Here is a 15,889-nt window from a genome sequence, read left to right as displayed (position 1 = left end):
AGTATGGAGAGGGGTGCTGAAGAATCTGAATACTATGGGGAACCGATACAAACGTATGGCTGATAGGAGGAGAGTGTCTGGTCCGGACCTAAGTGTGAACGATCAGGTATGGTTGTCTACCAGGAATATTAAACTTAAGGTTCCCTCCTGGAAACTGGGTCCCAGGTTCATCGGGCCGTACAGAATCAGTTCTGTTATTAATCCGGTGGCATTCCGTCTTGACCTCCCCCCTACGTTTAAAATTCACAACGTGTTTCACAGATCATTGCTTAAGAGGTATGTGGCGCCGGTGGTACCGTCACCTTTACCTCCCCCTCCTGTGGTTGTCAATGGTAACTTGGAGTTCCAGGTATCGAGGGTCATTGATTCACGCTTTAATCGCCGGTCCCTTCAGTACTTGGTTCATTGGAAGGGGTATGGTCCTGAGGAGAGGATGTGGGTTCCTGCGTCGGATATTAACGCAGACCGATTAGTTCGGGCCTTCCACACGACTCACCCGGATAAACCTGGCCCTGAGGGTCCGGAGGCCCCTCGTAGAAGGGGGGGTACTGTCACGGGTGTGTTGCCACGAAGATCGTCACGAGTACACAGCCTGACTTCTCGCAGCTGACTTGTTGGTGCTTTGTGTTTTCTCGGCAGTGAAGGAGTTAATTCTCTCTCTCTCTGGGCTAGCTGAGGTCCAGCCTCGCCCAGCTGCAATCAATGCTTCGTTAGTGAGACTCCTTTATATTCCTGCAGGTCTGTTTGTGAGGTGTCGGTGAAAGCTTTTCATTCTGACTTACAGAGCGGATCGTGGTGTTTGGAGTTGCTGAGATAAGTGTATTTGAAAGTGTTATTTCCCTTTCCTCGCTTTATCATTTATCTCCTTTCCCGTTGGTGTTCCCTCTGTTGTAGTTTTGTTGAAGTTGTATGCTAGGTGGTTTTGGTTTTTCCCTTGTACTGTCTCGTTCGTCTAAATACTGTGTGTGGGCATATTATTGCTGGTTCCCTATTGTTGTGATCGGGGTCCTTCTCAGGACTAGATTACTGTGGTGCAGGGATCCTCAGGAGGTAGGGGTTACGCTGGCGGCCTGGACCTCTGTACCTTTAACAGTACCTCCAGGATGAGGGATTAGTCAGGGCCCCAGCTTAGGGTCAGCTTAGGCCCCCTACCTCCAGTATTCTGTGACAGTGTGACACTTTACCCCCTGAGTGATTTCAGACCAATCACCTATTCTGTGGAGAAGTGATAAAGGTTTACAAGACAGTGACTTGAAGGGTCAACGTGATATTTGACATTTTTTCTCAACATTTTATTTCAGTTATATTTTCAAGCAGATCAGGGGGTGTTCATATCTTGAGACGACCATAAGCTGCCCCCAAAAAACTCACTGTCTTCACCGAGGGGTGCGCAGTTCAGGCATAAGAAAGGTATACTCAGTCCATAATATGGATATCCATGGAAAACGGAGGGCTTGTAGTGATCGATGGGTTATTGTATTGTGGGGTGTCTAGGTTCTGCTTGAAAGTATAAGGACATTCACAAATGAAAAAGATATCATACAAGGTTTACTTAAATCTTGCAAATGAGAAAACAGGTGTACTGGTGTGATAATTCTAATAATACAGGTGCATCTCACTAAATTAGAATATCATCAAAAAGTTAATTTATTTCAGTTCTTCAATACAAAAAGTGAAATTCATATATTATATAGAGTCATTACAGACAGAGTGATCTATTTCAAGTGTTTATTTCTGTTAATGTTGATGATTATGGCTTACAGCCAATGAAAACACAAAAGTCATTATCTCAGTAAATAGAATAATTAACAAAAAAACACCTGCAAAGGCTTCCTAAGCATTTAACAAGGTCCCTTAGTCTGTTTCAGTAGGCTCCACAATCATGGGGAAGACTGCTGACTTGACAGATGTCCAGAAGGCAGTCATTGACACACTCCACAAGGTCTCAGAGTCTGGAGGAAGAGTGGAGAGGCCACAATCCAAGCTGCTTGAGGTCTAGTGTTAAGTTTCCACAATCAGTGATGGTTTGGGGAGCCATGTCATCTGCTGGTGTAGGTCTACTGTGTTTTATCAAGACCAAAGTCAGCGCAGCCGTCTACCAGGACATTTTACAGCACTTCATGCTTCCCTCTGCTGACAAGCTTTTTGGAGATGGAAATGTCATTTTCCAGCAGGACTTGGCCCCTGTCCACACGGCCAAAAGTACCAATACCTGGTTTACACACAACAGTATCACTGTGCTTGGTTGGCAGCAAACTCGCCTGACCTTAACCCCATAGAGAATCTATTATAGAGAATCTATGGGGTATTGTCAAGAGGAAGATGAGAGACCCCAGATACAACAATGCAGACGAGCTGAAGGCTGCTATCAAAGCCACCTGGGCTTCCATAACACCTCAGCAGTGTCACAGGCTGATCCCTCCATGCCACATTGCCGCATTGATGCAGTAATTGATGCAAAAGGAGCCCCGACCAAGTATTGAGGGCATTTACTGACCATACATTTCAGTAGGATAACATTTCGGAATTTAAAATAATTTTTCAAGCTCTTATAAAAGTATTCTAATTTACTGAGATAATGACTGTTGTGTTTTCATTGGCTGTAAGCCATAATCAACATTAACAGAAATAAACACTTGAAATAGATCACTCTGTGTGTAATGACCCTATATAATAGATCACTCTGTGTGTAATGACTCTTTATATGACCTATGCAAGGAGGTGGGCACTGCTATAGAATAGTGAGCAAAACGGGGTGCTACAGTAACCTGATATAATTGTATAATGTAGTTTGGAAGAAAAAAGACTCAGGATATACAACCGTGCACACCCAATATTAGAAAAATGAAAAAATCTTTATTACATGATTACACACTGACAACAGAAGAAAAAATAAAAACATTTAAAAACAGACAAGGCATAACAATATTCATGGGCCTCGTGGCATGTACACTGCTGAAGTACATAGACAGCTCAATAACACCAGATTTTATTTGAGACTTCCCTCGGACCCCACACAGGTCTTCTCGGTTAAGCTTGAACGACTACTTTTGAAGGCTTTTTCTATGGGAACCATTAATAAACAAGAGAGGGAATTTATGATAGTGAGGAATCCTACCATACCCACTTTCTATGTCTTGCCCAAAGTCCACAAAAATTTGGAATGTCCACCGGGTCGACCTATTGTGTCAGGCATAGGAAGCATTTGTGAAAAGGCATGTATTTACATAGATTTTTTCTTACAGCCCCTCGTTACCAGTTTACCCTCTTATCTCAGAGATTCATCTCATCTGATACGGACTCTCAACTCTCTTTGTTTACCTGACCAGTTCTTATTCATCACTGTTGATGTTGAATCGCTATATTCAAATATAGCCCACAAAGATGGCATAGCAGCAGTCCTCTATTTTCTGAATGCTACAAGTGGAGGTAATCGTTTACATGACTCTTTCATTGTGGACCTCTTGAACTTCATTCTTACCCACAATTATTTTGTGTTTGATCATATCTTCTATCGACAAATCTCTGGGACTGCCATGGGGGCACGGTGTGCGCCCTCCTTTGCCAACCTTTTTCTGGGTTGGTGGGAGGACACACACGTGTACCCCTCACAGGCATACAATCGGGGGGTCTTCAAGTGGCTACGTTTCATAGATGATATTTTGATTATCTGGACGGGCACGGAAGCCGAGGCACTTACTTTCATTGATAGGCTGAACGTTAATGATTTTAACATTCATCTTACCCATTGTGTATCTTCCTCTGCAGTTAACTTCCTGGATCTGGAGATCAGGAAAGTGGGTGGCTCACTTGTGTCCAAATTACATAGGAAATCGACTGCCACAAACAGTCTCTTACACTACCAAAGTTTTCATCCTAGAAACTTGAGAGACAGCATACCGGTGGGACAATTTTCAAGGGCCAAAAGGAACTGTACAACACAGGAGGATTACAAAACCGAGGCCAGCAATTTAACCTCACGTTTTCGGGAACGCGGATATCCTAAAGCGGTAATTTCCAAGGCTCACCAGAAGGTTTTGGTCAAACCACGGGAGATGTTGCTACAATCACGTGTCAATATGGAGGATACACAGATTAGATTTATCACCAGGTTTAACAATCAATGGAATGAAGTGGGTAGTCTATTTCGGAGACATTGGAATATACTTAAGACGGATAGTCGTCTTTCTAGTATTTTACCAGAGAGACCGTTGTTGACGGCTAGACGCGCCCCAAATTTAAGGGATAAACTTATGCACAGTCACTATACACGCCCCAGTTGTAGTACCTCGGGCGGTAGTAAATTTAAGGGCTCATTCCCTTGTGGCGATTGTTCTGCTTGTCCATTTTTCTCTTCTGGTAAAACTTTCACTAATCCGACTGACAACCATCAATACCCTTTGAGGGACTTTATTAATTGTAGGTCCACCAATGTTGTATATGCATTGACCTGTCCTTGTCCGAAGGTTTATATTGGTCAAACGTCGCAGGAACTCCGTAGACGGGTACAGCAACATGTTTCCAACATCCATCTTGCTGAACAGGATTTGAAGAAGGGCAAAGCCATCTCTTCGGTGGCTCTGCACTTCTTCCAATGCCACTCTGGTAGCCCCAATAAATTGCGAGTAATGGGCCTCCAGAAGATGAGGCCCAACTCACGTAATTCAGATCACACCAAGGATCTATTGAGATCTGAATCTAGGTGGATCTTTGTTCTTGATACAGTGGCCCCTAGGGGTATAAATGAGGACTTTTCATTTACTGGTTACTTGGCTTAAACTCCCATGGTATCCTTGCTATTGGAATTCCGCCTTAGATTGAGGGCTCTCTGGTTCAACCTTTTTCCTTTTTATCTTTTCCTCCTTTTTATCCTTTTTATCCTTCCATCTCTTCTCGTGTGGCTGGCTTGTGCATCTCCTCCATCCCATAACAAGTTAATCCCCAACATTCTTATCATCTCAAATGCCAGGTCCTTATTTATAATTGTACGTATATCCATATATGTTGCTGTTTGGCTTCATTAGCCATCTTTGCAATGGTCCACAATTTGTATATGATTGTTGTCTGTTCTATGTTTGCCCATAGTTGGTTTGTCTGGTAAGTCTTTTATGTTTATGTTTATGTTTGTATTGTCATTATTGGTCACACTTTTATGCACATTTGGTGACTTTCTGACTCCATTCATATTTTTCATCTTGCTCTTTGGCCTGGCCAGGCACTTTCCTTGATCAGGGCTAGCCCTCTTTTCTTTGTACCGGTAATTTTTTGTAGCGGACGCTCTACTTCCGGGGGTATACATGTTCTTTGCGTTCTATCTTCCCGGGGAATGCCAGCTTCTTTCCTATTGTGGCTATCCTAGGGGACTGCATCCCTCTTGATCCCTGAGGGGGTGGTTTCCAAAACCGGATATGATCTTTTACCTAGTTCCGGTTGCGTTCCATCATAGCGTCTGGGTGGAACGCAGGAGAGATAGGAAGGAGCGGCGGTTCGCCGACCGGATATGACGTCTTATCCAGTTCCGGTTGCGTCACATCACAGCACGTCGGCGGTACGCTGTGGAAATAGGAAGTTACCGTCCGACTTGCCACGATGCTGGAGAGATTATCTGAGGGCATCTATACTCACCTGAAGGGAATCACACTAAGTTGGATAGATTATTTAATGTACACATGTGTTCACTGACAACATACCCCTGACGAAGCTGCGGTCTAGCAGCGTAACGCGTAGGGTCTCTGGTGCCAACAGGTAACTATGTCAATTTTTTATTTTTGATTTATCCCTTGACTACTCAGGAGTGCCCGTTTTGCCATACATAATTTAATTCATGATTCAATGTCGTACCTTACGTGGGATGACACTTTCTGGTAAATGCTGATACTATATGGGCCCCTAGTGATAGCAGGTTATCACTCCCACTCATTCCTTCATTCCTCAATCTATTATGATGTATAGTCTGATTATTTGGGAATGCCTGGTTCATTACCTATGTTTGGTCTAGGGTGACATAGCTTGGTTAAAAACCATTATTGTATTATGAGACATTAAAATTGATGTATATCATACCTGTGGCCTAAAGGGGGATTTATTGCTTTGGAACATTATTATTGTTCTTCCCCCATGAATATTGTTATGCCTTGTCTGTTTTTAAATGTTTTTATTTTTTCTTGTGTTGTCAGTGTGTAATCATGTAATAAAGATTTTTTCATTTTTCTAATATTGGGTGTGCACGGTTGTATATCCTGAGTCTTTTTTCTTCCAAACGACTCTATATATGAGGTTCACTTTTTGTATTGAAGAACTGACAAATTAACTTTTTGATGATATTCTAATTTAGTGAGATGCACCTGTAGATAAAAGGGTTTCTTAACTTGAATTGACGTCATAGCACAGACCTGCATCAACTCAGCTTAAACGGAACAAAACCCATAGGACCCTATTCATCATAGTGTTTACTCCAGAATTCTGTTATAAAATGCTCAATCGTATAATTTGGATGCAACTGAAGGCTATGTAAAAACGTTGCAACTTTTTCCTTTCTAATGGCATTTTTATCGGTAAGTGGGCAGGGTTGTGATGATGATGTCTGGCAACTTCATCATGAGCAGCGGTGGTCGCTACAAGTCCTACTCCAGTAAGTGGCATAGCATGGAGGCGCTGCCCAGCCATCAGACGCCTCTGATGAATATGTCTCTTAATGAATCAGGAGCTGCGTCCTTCACCCCCGCCCTCTCCAGACCGGCATGAACATTAATCAGGTGCATAGTTCTTTTAAGGCGACAATGCAGCAATTTAGCTGGAGTAATTAATATTTTGTATGCATTTATGTACATAAATGACATAGCCGAGTGCTGTGATGGCCTATTTTTATTAGTCCCATACAGAATCCATGAATGGACGGACAGACCTGTGCTAAGCATACGTGAAAATTATTTTATTAAACATGGACATAGTCTTTCCTAAGTAACATTGGGGTCCCTGGTGGTCCTAACCTCAGCAACTTATGTTTTATCCAATATGACAGTAACAGTGTGTCCCTCCCCAGCCTGTGTTCATGTACTCTATGTAATGTAACCTGCTTTAGTGTAAGGGGTGTAAGGCTATGTGCCCACGATGCAGAAATGCTCAGTTTCTGCATCTCCCTGGCAGAAAAAACGCATGTGGATTGTACATGCGGATTGTACATGCGGATTGTACATGCGGATTGTACATGCGTTTTTCCTGCCAGGGACTTGCTGATGTGAAGCGTTCTACTTGCATTTCCGCATGCGGGTTGACAAGCGATTTTAGCATCACTTGGAAAGTGCTTGACAACTTGGTCACACTATATAAATCCATGCAACCGGCATGGATTTATATACTGTGACCGTAAAGAATGGTAAAAAATAAATCTATACTTACCTTCTGATGGCCCCCGCTGTCTTGCTTCGCTCCGTCCTGGCTTGCCCGCAGCTCGCGGTACACTGAAGGACCTGCTGTCACATGACTATGACGTCAGCGCAGGTCCTTCAGTCCACAGCGCGCTGCTGGCAAGTGAAGACAAGGACACCAGGGGCCATCAGAAGGTAAGTATAATATTTATTTTATTCTTTTTTACAGGTACTATGGTACCCAGGTTTGGAGGAGAGTCTCCTGTCCTCCACACCCGGGTACCATCCGCACACAGAAACGCATATTATCCGTGTGTGCAAATGTGCAGACACGGATAATATGCGTTTCGTTGCAAGTCAATGGCGGCAATTACGCTGCGTGTCCGCAAAATTAATGGACATGCTGCGTATTTTTCCGGAATGATAATCCGCAGCATGTGCACAGCACGGATTATCATTGGGGAACATGGCAGGCCTACCATGCGTTTAAGCGTTTTTGCCGGTGCGGAAACGCTTAAACGCATCGTGGCACACAGCCTAACAGCGTGTCCCTCCCCCGGCCTGTGTTCATGGACTGTAATGTATTCAGGCCTAGGTCAACATCTCTTGTTGCATCTAGAGGGTGTGAACCCTTCCCCCATCCAGGGGCTGATCCCAGTAGACAGAACAATAGACTCATGTTTGGCCCAGTCAGTTGCGTGGTGCCTCCTGACGCTGGAGGGTCTCAGGCTGCGACCAGACCCTCGTGGCGGGTGTGGGTTGATAGAAGCTGCCACGTGGGATTGTGTTGTGTCCCTCATCTGCTGGATCCATTGAACTCATCCAAGGACTATTTCTATATTTTCTCTGGCGGGAGGCGCCCCCGGACTTGTTTCTGCTGTTATATAGCAAAAACGAACCAAATACAGAGTATATGGCAAAGAATCAAAAAACTTTATTGTAAACAATATACAGAAAAGACAAACATGATTAAAAAGGACGACACACAGACAACCAAACTGGGTGACACATATACAACATAATAATAGATGTTAAATATCTATTGGGACAAAGTGCAAGAAGTGCTCGTATTCAAGGCATTTATGCACTGGTACAAAATTATGGCATATTTCATCACTATGGATATGTACCACGTGCCATATGGCCTATAGTGCCCTATGAAAAAATGCTAAAGAATTATATTGCACTCTTACCTATATTAGATCAGCACCCAGAATAAACAAGGACCCCAATGCGTGTTTCGCGTGGTATATCCTATGGCTTCCTCGGGGGGGGGGGGGGGATTATTTAATAGGACCTTCCATGTCTGTTTAAATATACTTTAGGGCCTGCGGTCTCGTGACCGGAACGGACCAATCATCTCCTGGTCCATCAGTGCATGCGCGCTGAACCGCCCGAGCCAGATGCATCATGTACGGCCATCAAGGTGAACCACACATGACAGGGAACCAGGACACGTTGCCATGGCCCCCCAACATGCGCAGACACCATGCAGATGCCGTGCATGACGCAGAGGCAAGGGGAGGCACAGCACCCACGCGCTCGCCAAAGAGAGCACAGCAATGCATTAAGACAAGTATAGTAACGCAACTACTTAATAATGCAAAAATGTGTTAGAGTAAGAAGTATCATCTCCCTATAATTGCAACACGATTCTGTCAGTACGAAAATCAATTTTCTTGGTCCAATTTAATTGTTGCTCGTAGTATCCTCATATTGATTAACCATATGTAGATGATCCATATAGATGGTGCATATAGACTATGGAGGGAGAAAGTTACAAATGACAAAGAAAACAAATTAAAATCAACACATACAATTGTATAAAAATACCACAAAGATTATATCTATTAAAGAAATGGGGTGAAGCTCAGGGCCTCATTAAGGCCATTTGGCGTCATTGTTCCCAGTTCCACTATCCATCTGGTTTCCCTTTGAGCCAGAAGTTTTTTTTACATTTCCACCCCTAATGCCACTATGGATGACATCGGTACCACGTACCATAAATGTTTTAGGATTTCTCCCATGACAGATTTTAAAATGGCGTGCTATCGTCTTTAAGGAGCTTGTGTCGGCCACCGTCCTCATACCCCATGCTCCCTCACACCAGCCCCCTGGTTGCCCTTCTACATTCCCCATGCCCCTCAAACCAGCCACGCAGCCCCCTGGATGCCCCTCACACCAGCCACACAGCCCCCTAGATGCCCCTCTACTTATTCCGGTGACGTCATGATTCCATGAAATCATTCCTCCCCCTCAAGAAATCAACTCCAATCTAGATGCTCCGCTGCTGCTGGGGCGTGGTGACGCTGTAGCTGGGTGATTGCAGTCAGAGTAGTGGTGTTTGGCGTCTGTACTACAGGTAAGAAGATGGGAATGTGCCGAGGTGATTACTACATTCAGGACAATAAGTAGCTAGCTGTAGGTGTGCAGAATCCCACTCCCAATATTGTCAGGGTCTCGCACCCCCTCATGTCGTGGGCTGCCAGGCTCCCGCACCCCCTCGTGTCGTGGGCTGTCAGGCTCCCGCACCCCCTCGTGTCGTGGGCTGTCAGGCTCCCGCACCCCCTCGTGTCGTGGGCTGTCAGGCTCCCGCACCCCCTCGTGTCGTGGGCTGTCAGGCTCCCGCACCCCCTCGTGTCGTGGGCTGCCAGGCTCCCGCACCCCCTGGTGTCGTGGGCTGTCAGGCTCCCGCATCCCCTCCTGTCGTGGGCTGCCAGGCTCCCGCACCCCCTCGTGTCGTGGGCTGCCAGGCTCCCGCACCCCCTCGTGTCGTGGGCTGTCAGGCTCCCGCACCCCCTCGTGTCGTGGGCTGTCAGGCTCCCGCACCCCCTCGTGTCGTGGGCTGTCAGGCTCACGCACCCCCTCGTATCGTGGGCTGTCAGGCTCCCGCACCCCCTCGTGTCGTGGGCTGTCAGGCTCCCGCACCCCCTCGTGTCGTGGGCTGTCAGGCTCCCGCACCCCCTCGTGTCGTGGGCTGCCAGGCTCCCGCACCCCCTTGTGTCGTGGGCTGTCTGGCTCCCGCACACCCTCGTGTCGTGGGCTGTCAGGCTCCCGGACCCCCTGGTGTCGTGGGCTGCCAGGCTCCCACACCCCCTGGTGACGTGGGCTGCCAGGCTCCCACACCCCCTGGTGTCGTGGGCTGTCAGACTCCCGCACCCCCTCGTGTTGTGGGCTGTCAGGCTCCCGCACCCCCCTCGTGTCGTGGGCTGCCAGGCTCCCGCACCTCCTCGTGTCGTGGGCTGCCAGGCTCCCACACCCCCTGGTGTCATGGGCTGCCAGGCTCCCGCACCCCCTGGTGTCGTGGGCTGCCAGGCTCCCACACCCCTCGTGTCGTGGGCTGCCGGGCTCCCGCACCCCTCTTATCGTGGGCTGCCAGGCTCCCGCACCCCCTCATGTCGAGGGCTGTCAGGCTCCCGCACCCCTCTTATCGTGGGCTGCCAGGCTCCCGCACCCCCTCATGTCGAGGGCTGTCAGGCTCCCGCACCCCCTCGTGTCATCGGCTGTCAGGCTCCCGCACCCCCTCGTGTCGTGGGCTGCCAGGCTCCCGCACCCCCTCGTGTCGTGGGCTGTCAGACTCCCGCACCCCCTCATGTCGTGGGCTGTCAGGCTCCCGCACCCCCCTCGTGTCATGGGCTGCCAGGCTCCCGCACCCCCTCGTGTCGTGGGCTGCCAGGCTCCCACACCCCCTGGTGTCATGGGCTGCCAGGCTCCCGCACCCCCTGGTGTCGTGGGCTGCCAGGATCCCGCACCCCTGGTGTCGTGGGCTGCCAGGCTCCCGCAACCCCTGGTGTCGTGGGCTGCCAGGCTCCCGCACCCCCTGGTGTCGTGGGCTGCCAGGCTCCCGCACCCCCTCGTGTCGTGGGCTGCCGGGCTCCCGCACCCCCTCTTGTCGTGGGCTGCCAGGCTCCCGCACCCCCTCGTGTCGTGGGCTGTCAGGCTCCTGCACCCCCTCGTGTCGTGGGCTGTCAGGCTCCCGCACCCCCTCGTGTCGTCGGCTGTCAGGCTCCCGCACCCCCTCGTGTCGTCGGCTGTCAGGCTCCCGCACCCCCTCGTGTCGTCGGCTGTCAGGCTCCCGCACCCCCTCGTGTCGTCGGCTGTCAGGCTCCCGCACCCCCTCGTGTCGTGGGCTGTCAGGCTCCCGCACCCCCTCGTGTCGTGGGCTGTCAGGCTCCTGCACCCCCTCGTGTCGTGGGCTGTCAGGCTCCCGCACTCTCCCCTTGTCATTGTCTGTGGAGAAGATTAATACATATTTTAATTTTTCAGGTTTTCTCTTATAAAACAAGATCTCTGAGCTTCTGTCTTTGACCGAAAAAATGGCGTCTGACAAGTCGCTGCTGTCTGCAGAAATGAACACAAACATGGAGGAAGCGCTGTATGAACAGATGCTGATGAAGGTACGAAGATGAATTGGAGAGGCCAGCAATCACCGGGTGAATGTCTCCTCCGTCAGCCGCCGGGGGCGCGGCAGTCTCCAACATTTACCTAATGGGTATTGTTGGCTTTAGACCCCTCACAGTTGTACTATATTGGTGCAGGAAAAATCAGTTTGCAGAACCATCCTGTTCATGTTGCTCACTGATTCTCACTTGTTGCCTCATTTCAGGCCAAACAGGAGATACAGAGCAGAATACCGAACTTACCAGAAAGCAGACAGAGCAGACCCCAGCCGGGTGAGATGGGCGTCCTCTGATTATTATCCATATTACTTTGTGCATATTATGTGACAGATACCACAGTGGGGCAGTGGGGTCTTATTGACTGCAACGGTCACATGATGCAACCAACGTGGGGGGTCACATCGTTTTTTCTTATACAGTTGGTTACATGTAAATGCTGCTTGGCTTTTGCCGATTTTATTGTGTTTTCGTTCACTTTTTGTTTTTATTTCTGTGTTAGGTTTCTGCATTAAAACTCGCACATCCAAAAATACCAAAATCTTTATTAACATCTGCAAGTCGAACCAGATCTCAGCGCCCCCGGACCTGACGGAGCAGGAGTTAGTCAGCATCCTGGAATCTGATGATCCCTCCGGCTATCGAGTCCCCATGAGCCTTGGAGAGCCCCACGTTGAAGTTGATAATAGTACGTTTTTGTTTTTTGTTTTTTAATACAGCGCGTCTCTTTTTAAAGGGGTAGTCCAGAGATATCCTTAAAGGGGTTAAAATAGCAAGTATTACAATTTACTAATCCTCAATGGTCAAAGGTGCCATCTCCACAGGTTTTGATAGGTCCACTTCCAGTCTGCGGAATAAAGTGTGACATCTTGTTGTTGACTTTTGAACTTTTTTGGTTTAGATTTGGGACTTAAAGGGATTGTCCACTATTTGGATTCCCCTTTAAGAACTTATACCACTTATTCATAGCAGCCCTACTAAGGTCAATGGATTGAGTCGGCACCGCAAAGTATCTAAGTCCTGGTGCACTTTGTCCTACAGGTGGAGGCGGCTGCACGGCATACGACCTAGTGATTAATGGCACCTTCTTTGAGAAAATTAAGGTAACTGCAATTGCTTATTCCGACATACGAGCTGTCTGCTCTCCTTTGTGTCAGTTCCTTACTTTGTATTTTTTTTATTAGAATAATGAGCTTTTCAGGGAATTTTTTATCACCGTGGCCATGGAGGGACTAGAGAACAAGTACGAAATGGAGCTGTCAAGAGGTAACGACCGCATCACTGATATTTTCCTTGATTTTTCCATCGACCACACAAGGACTTGTTCTTTCGGGGAGCAAGTTTACCATATAATATATTGAACATTTTTATGTACCAACCTGTTGTATGGCACCGTATCAAATGCCTTTGAAAAGTCCAGATAGACAACATCCATTAAGTTTCCCTGGTCCAACCTAGAACTTACCTCCCCATAGAATCTTTCCAGATTAGTTTGCAGGACAGATCCCTCATAATCATATGTTTAGGTTATTCTTATTGAGGTGCTCCAGGTTAGTATCTCTTAGAAAACCCTCAAAGATGTTGCTCACAGTACAAGTTAAACTTACCGGCCTATAAATTCCAGGCTCAGATGTTATCCCCTTCTTGAATATTGGTACCACATTTGCTATGTGGGTGTAACGCTGGTGGATATGGACCCACTGCCCCACGGGAGGGTTGTGACTAGGTGTCTACTGGGTCTCCACTAGAACCTCTGGTGGTGAGGATAGGCTGGGCCGCCGGTAGACACCAGGTACCACTTCAATGCAGTCCCCGGGACTGCAGCAGCATTCCGGAGGTACCAGGGTACCAGACACAGGAGAGCGAAGACAAGGACTAGGTCAGACAGTCTGAGATCGGGGCAGGAAGCACAGGTTCAGGATAGAGAAAAATGGCAAGGGGGACAGGGGTTTTTGATACCAGATTACTCCTTTAACGCTTGCAACCTCTGTTGCTTGACTGCAACTCAAACAGTCAAATCAGTCAGTAAGAATTTAGGGCACTTCCATGGCGATATTTTGCATCAGTATCTGTTAGCAGACGCCAGGAGTGGATCCAAAACAGAAGAGGTGAAAGTGTTTCAGTTACTATTTTTCACTGTGTTTGTTCCCCTCTGGTTTTCAGCTTACAAATACTGATGTAAGTTAGTGCCCAAAATACTCACTGTGTGAATGAGGCGAGGAAGCTGCTTGTAGTACTGTAATAGAAGTCCTTATTCTGAGGATGAGTGCTGTAATTCTTGTCTTCTCTGCTCCATCAAACAACCCCTGGGGCAAAACTGCTGGCGGCAGATGTCCAGACGTATGACTCAGTGATGTGTGATGGACCCCGACTCCCAAACAAAATGAATCAGACACATACAAAATAAATACACAAAGCATTGCAATTAGGTGTCAAACGTTCTCAACTTTAGTTAAATTTACATGACACCGAAAATGGCACAACCTTCGACTCACGAAGAGTCACCCTCCAGCGCTCAGGAGAGGAAAACCCCCTGTGGAGGAAACCTCTAGGGAACCATGGCTGGAGGGCTGCCCTTCCCTTGGGCTTAGAGAGTTAGTGCCGATATATGACGGAGTTTTAGAATTTTTACACATTTACAGAGAACGACATAACAAATATAGACTATTAATGTGATAAACTGGATGTGGGAGAGATCTGGCTGCGATATCTGTCACCATATTTATTGCTGGAACGAATTTAGTTGATCTGATTTCCCAGGTGGATCTACCACTTCTCCCTTACAGATCCAGCTCTGTCTCTCAAGAAGTTGGGCACTTGGTTACAGGGGTTGCTCATTATGGATAACCCCTAATAGGATGAGTATCCCCTCCCCCTCCCAATTTATCACCCATTAAAGTCAAAGATGCATCCATGAACTCCCAAAGAAGAGCAGCTCTTTGTACATAGTAACAGAAGGGGATCCTGTTTTGGGGACCCCCCCTCTGTTACCTTCCCTTCCCCCTGGGGTGTCTAAGAAGACAACCCCTTTCCCTGCTATAACCTCCAAATTACACCAACGTTGGCACATTACATGGATTGGTCAAGCTCAAGGTCCTCAGGCGCATCATCAGTAATGGCGCTGATCGTGGCAGCGTGGCATTCTTTTATGGAATCTTCTTTATGACACTTATTTATGCCCTCACAATAGTTGTCATGGTTACTACAAGGGCTATAACTGATGCAGGGTCCAAGTATTAACCCTTTCATCATGGGTAATTCACTTTCATTATGGAGGCAAATAACTGCACTTGTTACCAAGCAGGAGTCTTATCATTACGGCTTCCCTTAGGCACCATAAGAAACACAGATTATAGAACATACGTACAAGTGTTTCAGGAGTGCTTTGCTTTTTTTAGATCCATAGATTGGGCTTATAACTAGCACTTTACAAAGCAGAAAATGAAGAGGAAATTACTTGTAAAATAATATTATAGGGAATTGCATTTCAAGCATTTTACTAATGTGCATTCTGCATGCTTGCATAGTTACATAGGTTGAAAAAGTTTGAACTTTAATGTCCTAGGTCTATCTCCAAAGTTATACGTTTTCCATTACTAGATTATTTATAACCCACAATGTCATGTTTTGTTAAAAAAGTATCCAGCCCTTCTATAAATGCTGTTATGCTATCTGCCATTACTATATCTTGTGGTTGGCATTCCACAGTCTGACTGCTCTAACTGTAAAGAATCCTTTCCTATTAAGTTGCCAGAATCGCTTCACCTCCGCTTGTTATGAATGTTCCTGGTGCTTTGTAAGGTCCTGGAAAGTGATAAGTCATGTGCCAGTACTATGCATTGACCACATATGTATTTATACATATAAATGTATATTTATGAAGGAGATGATAATTACCCTTCATAGAGGTGTTAAGATCATTCATAAATTGCTTTCATAGGTTTGATCTCCAGGATTAGGAGAGATTTGGGGTGTAAACGTAATAAACAATGAGTAAAACATCAAAGCAAACGAAAAAGGGTTTGTGACCTAAACTGGTAGGTGAGACCGGCTAGCCCCATATTATATCACAACCAGGTTTCGCCTGAGGAGGGCAGCACTAATGAGTCCTCAGGAGCGCATAAC

The sequence above is a fragment of the Phyllobates terribilis genome, unplaced genomic scaffold (genome assembly GCF_046119375.1).
Source record: "Phyllobates terribilis strain yellow unplaced genomic scaffold, ASM4611937v1 Scaffold_789__1_contigs__length_673521, whole genome shotgun sequence".
Classification (NCBI taxonomy): Eukaryota; Metazoa; Chordata; class Amphibia; order Anura; family Dendrobatidae; genus Phyllobates; species Phyllobates terribilis.
Note: the sequence above shows the minus strand (reverse complement) of the source record.